The sequence below is a fragment of the Zea mays genome, chromosome 4, assembly GCF_902167145.1.
Source record: "Zea mays cultivar B73 chromosome 4, Zm-B73-REFERENCE-NAM-5.0, whole genome shotgun sequence".
Classification (NCBI taxonomy): Eukaryota; Viridiplantae; Streptophyta; class Magnoliopsida; order Poales; family Poaceae; genus Zea; species Zea mays.
In genome coordinates, this window is record NC_050099.1 from 205,798,680 (window position 1) to 205,804,520 (window position 5,841).

The following is a 5,841-nucleotide window of genomic DNA, read 5'->3' on the forward strand; positions in this document are numbered from 1 at the left end:
GAAAGGTATTCACCTCCTCTATCAGACTGTAACCTTTTAATTTTCTTGTCTAGCTGGTTTTCAACTTCAGTCTTATAGATCTTAAAGTGTTCTAGTGCCTCATCTTTAGTTCTGAGTAAGTAAATATAACAGAATTTGGTAGCATCATCTATCAAGGTAAGAAAGTATCTTTTACCGCCTTTTGTGATTATACCATTCATCTCACAGATATCTGAGTGAATTAGTTCTAAAGGAGTGGTACTTCTGCCTTCAATCGTATGAAACGGTTTTCTAGGCTGCTTAGCTTGCACACAAATACCACATTTTACACCTTTAACATGTTTATATTCAGGAATTGAAGTCATGTCACTTAATCTCTTAATGGCCTCAAAATTCACATGACACAAACGGGAATGCCATATATCATTAATGGAATCGTTATTACAGACCACATTAACATGGTAAGAAGAATGATTATTCAAAATAGAAAGACGGAACAAACCGCCTGACTCATATGACTTTCCAACAAAAGTACCAAACTTAGATAGGACCACTTTATTAGACTCAAACACTAATTTGAGACCCTGTCGACATACCAACGACACTGATATGAGGTTCCGGCTCATCGATGGCACATAGAGTATGTCCTTCAGCACGAGCGTCTTTCCTAAAGTTAACTTTTGGTAGACATGTCCAGTACCTCGAACTGCTGCCGGAACACCATTTCCCATCAAGACTGGTGCGCTGCTGTATCCCTAGAATGAAGAGAACATGGATCGATCAGCACAAATATGAACAGTAGCACCGAAATCCATCCACCAGTCATCTGATGAACTTTCCATAAAGGCCTGAGGTGCATGCCCTGGGGTGGAGTTAACCACCACGTTCCCTTCTTTGCGCTGAGGTGGAGGACCTTTTTCCTTCCTAAGTTTGCACCTCCGAGCTGTATGCCCGGAGACACCACAAACGTAGCAGATAAAGTCCTCCTTTTTCTTCTTCATCTTTTTGGACTTAGGTTGGTTCATATTCTTCTGTGGAGAGTTCTTCTTCTTCTAGAATTTTCTATCTCCACCCTTCTCAACAACGTGAGCCTGGAGTTGCTGGGATGGCTTGTTACTGGACCTTGCACGCTCTTCCACATTTATCGCAGCTGACAACTCAGTGAGAGTCATTTGCTTCTTCATGTGGCGGCGTGAAGTCACAAAGTCTCGCCAAGAAGGCGGGAGCTTTGCCAGTATTGCATTCACCTGAAAACTGTCTGGTAGGACGCAGCCATATTGGACCAAGTCCCTAACAAGGAGTTGAATCTCCTGTAGCTGCTTCATAACAGACCTTCCCTCAGCCATTTTATAGTTGAGGTAGTTTTCCGTTGTGAATGACTCATTGCCATTGTCAACTTTAGAGAACTCGTTCTCAAGTTCAGTCCATAGACCCTTAGCGGAGGTAAAACCAGAGTACACGTCAAATAAGCGGTTCGACAAGACGTTCAGCAGACGAGACAAGCATGCCTCATTGGCTTCGTCCCACTTGGCCTTCTCCGCTAGTGCGGCGGCCTTTGCTGCATCATCAGAATCATCTGATGCAGCCTGGGGAACAACCGACGTCACTACCCAAAATAATTTTAGGTCAATGAGCCACATGCGAGTCTTAATCTGCCAGCGCTTAAAGCTTGTGCCGTCGAACGCTTCAGGCTTAATGACATCAGAACTGGAGGCCATTATACGAATTGGTTTTCTGGATTGTTGTAAACTTAGAGAAATAAGTGACATGGTTCCAACATATTTAAATAGATTAAATATTCTAATTCCGAATAAAACAATCATATAACTCTGTTAAATGCCATATGTAATTATAATAGCAATGAACAGTAGCAATTCCAGTGACTCGAAACATGAAACATAGCTACTCAGTTCCATTTCAACATTAAACATGGCTTGGAGATGAAGAAGGCAGAAGTTGCACATAAACATAATTGTTTATCTTAAAATATTGCTCTCAAAATAGCGGGTTACTGCACTAGACAGCCCTCCAACGCTAAAGGGTGATCAAAGAACCTCGACTAACGTGACAGTCCTATCTTACCAAATCAGGGTTTTAGATCAGATATAATAAGCCTAATAATCAAGTATAAATACTAATAGTAAGGAGTTGTGAACTAAATAATATAGCAGAATTTAACGTAGGTAAACAGCCTCAACAAATAGAGATATAATTAGGCATAAATAATATCAATGCTGAAAATAACAATACACTAAAACCCAGACTGTCACGTCGTCTCACAACACCGCTATCATCATCAAGCAATCAACTCTGCCCACAAATTGTGCAAAGAAATCTTTATCGAGTGCCGCACTCGGTAAAGTCTTACTCTCGGTAACTACGCGTTTGCCGAGAGCAGGACTCTCGGCAACGAATTACACTCGGCAAAGCTATCTTTGACGAGCGCTAAACACTCAGCGAAGACGGTGTTGTAAACTTAGAGAAATAAGTGACATGCTTCCAATATATTTAAATAGATTAAACATTCTAATTCCGAATAAAACAATCATATAACTCAGGTAAATACCATATGTAATTATAACAGCAATGAACAGTAGCAATTCCAGTGAATAGAAACATGAAACATAGCTACTCAGTTCAATTTCAAAATTAAACATGGCTTGCAGATGAAGAAGGCAGAAGTTGCACATAAACATAATTGTTTATCTTAAAATATTGCTCTCAAAATAGCGGGTTACTGCACTAGACAACCCTCCAATGCTAAAGGGTGATCAAAGATCCTCGACTAACGTGATAGTCCTATCTTACCAAATCAAGGTTTTAGATCAGATGTAATAAGCCTAATAATCAAGTATAAATACTAATAGTAAGGAGCTGTGAACTAAATAATATAGCAGAATTTAACACAGGTAAACAGCCTCAACAAATAGAGATATAATTAGGCATAAATAATATCAATGCTGAAAATAACAACACATTAAAACCCAGACTATCACGTCGTCTCACTACACCGCTATCATCATCAAGCAATCAACTCTGCCCACAAATTGTGCAATCACACCCAAGTAAATAATACTAGCAAATTGCACAAAATTACTTATTAAATATAGAGATGCAACGGGTAACTCACAGCACGTAGATTGTCTACGTGGGAAGACCAGCTCAGCGAACACAAGGTTCTGTCCTAGAAAACCAATTCCACCGCCCACGTCCGGGCCTGCACGGCGGGAGGTTGACGGAGATACTAGAGCCGCTGCCGGAGCCGAGGGAGACGTCCACGGCACCAGCCCGAGAAGAGGAACACCGCGCAGCAGGGAGCCCAAGCACCAGGCCACGGTGGACAGAGACCAGAGAATCAACGAGCAGCACCAAGGCACGGCATCAACAGCACCACACCACCACCACTGAGAACGACAGACGGCCGACGATACGGACGAGACCTGGACACCCGGAATCGAGCAGATCGAAGGATTTCTTGCCGAAACAGTGGATTGGATGGAACCATAGAGCCCTCTGTCTCTGTGTTTCCTTCAGAGAGAGAGCAGGGGAAGGGGATCCACTTAAGGAGTCGGGCGAGAGTCTGTTACCGAGAAGAGGGGAGAGAGCTGCGGTCGTTGAACGAGGACGCCAGAGAGAACGGAGCAGCGGTTACCACCGCTGCCAGCCGTTCGCTCGGCCATCTGCTCCCCACCCTCTCAGTGGTTTCTAGCCGAGGCACCGAAGTGCCCAGGCCATCCACCTAGCCGGCTGGGTCGCTCGGCCTCCGGGCCTTGTAGTGGCCCAGTTGGCTGGCCTCATTTTTTTTAAATACGGGGGGAAACCCTAAATGAACAGCAGGCGGCGCTTGGCAAAAGTCCGCCAACAGCCGTCTATAACTTTTACCAAGTGTATGATAAAAAATACTCGGCAAAGAAGCCGGTCTTTACCGATTTACACTCGGCAAAGACTTTGCCGAGTGTTTTTCAGGGTTTGTCGAGTGCCTCAGCGCCCTATTCCGGTAGTGGCGCTCCTGGGCGCTGCAGCTGAGCCCATCTCATAGAGGAACCCACCACCGTGCTGCATGTAGGCCTCGAGCCACCAGGTAGGTGGTGGAGGCTCCTTGGCCGGCTTGCCGGCGACGATGGGGGTGAAGGGAGGGAAGCGGTGCCAAGGGCATGACGTTGTTGGTGCCGTTCGCCGGCTCTTGCTGCATGCAGCAGCTGGCCGCTGCTCCGGGGAAGACGACCTTGCTCGGCATCGGCGGCAATGGAGGCAGCTACATGTTAGGGTGGCCGTGGTGGAAGGGGAGGCCGAGGCTCAGGCAGCCGCTAGGGTTCGGGAGTGGAGGCGTTGTGGGGTCCTGCTGGAAGCAGAAGCTGGAGGGGTCCATTGCCATGGGGAGGTAGTAGGGGCTCTTCACCACCATCAGCTTGTTGTATAGGTCGCCTGCCTTGTGCATGCAGTATCCTGCAGATGACCCATTCCTCCTGCGTGTACAAATGTGCATGAAAAGATTCAGCAAATCAACAGTCAGGATTAGCACGCTATGTTTGGCTACAGTTAACAAGCATATGTGATAATTATAGATTAGTTAGATTTAATAGATTTGTCTCACTAATTACCTATGGTTCATAATATATAATCAGTTTATATTTAATTAGTCCTCCTAACTCAACTCTAAACCCTAAACTAAACTTTAGTCCGGAGATCAGTCGTCACCCTGGTCTTAGCTAGCTGCGTCATTCTGTCCTAAACAGATCGGTTCATTTCACGGTGTACGTTCGTACTACAATGCTACGTACCTTGCAGGGGCGGCGAGCGTCGCCATTGAGGTGGTGGAGGACCCACTTGGTCTTCTCACCGCGCAGAGCCCGGCCCTTGTAGAAGACGAGCGTCTTCTTCATGCCAAGGAGCGCGTCGGTGGCGGCGTTGAGCACCTCGCGGTCCTTGCCGGTGGCCTTCCAGTAGCCGGCGCCGGTGGCGCGGTTGGTGCGTAGGTCCGTGGGGTACTTGCGGTCGCTTCCTGTAAACTCTCCAATTCTGTTAACTGATGGCCCACAAAAGATCATCAACATAAACACCTATGACCAGTAGAGATTCACATGTTCCCTTCCTGTAAACTGCATGCTCCACTTGGCATTTTATGAAACCCGACATACCTAATTCTGAGAATAGCTTTGCATTCCAAGCTCTGGAAGCTTGTTTCAGCCCATACAAAGCTTTGTTTAACTTGAAAACTTTTTTTGCCATCTGAGAGCTTTGGAAACCAGGGGGCTGTTTAACACATACCTCCTCTTTGAGACTCCCATTCAGAAATGCAGACTTCACATCCATATGGTGTAACTCCCAGTTCCCATGTGCTGCAAGAGCTATAAGGACTCTCACAGTTTCCAGTCTAGCCACTGGTGCAAATACTTCATCGAAATCCACTACTTCTCTCTTAGCATACTGAAAGTCGTCTAAAGGGGGTGAATAGGTGTAATCTGAAATTTATAACTTTAAACACAAATTACAAGCCAGGGTTAGCGTTAGAACTTAAATCAAGTCCGGGAGAGATGGGAAAACAAATCAAATGAAAATCAAGCGAATGAACACGGTGATTTGTTTTACCGAGGTTCGGTTCCAAACAACCTAATCCCTGTTGAGGTGGTCATAAAGACCAGGTCTCTTTCAACCCTTTCCCTCTCTTAAACGGTCACTTTAGACCCAGTGAGCTTTCTCCTTAATCAAACGGGTCACTTAGACCCCGCAAGGACCACCATAACTTAGATGTCTCTTGCTTTGATTACAATTCACTTGAGAACAAGAATGAGAAAGGAATAAAGCAATCCAAGCACAAGAGCGCAAAAGAACATAAACAAACACTCTCTCAAGTCACTAGGT

At 45.4% G+C, this 5,841-nt stretch overlaps 1 pseudogene; it reads right to left on the minus strand.

The window, feature by feature from the left end:
- Positions 1-3,960: 3,960 nt before the first annotated feature.
- LOC103655856 (protein CUP-SHAPED COTYLEDON 1-like) lies at positions 3,961-5,208 on the minus strand (annotated as a pseudogene).
- Positions 5,209-5,841: the final 633 nt, after the last annotated feature.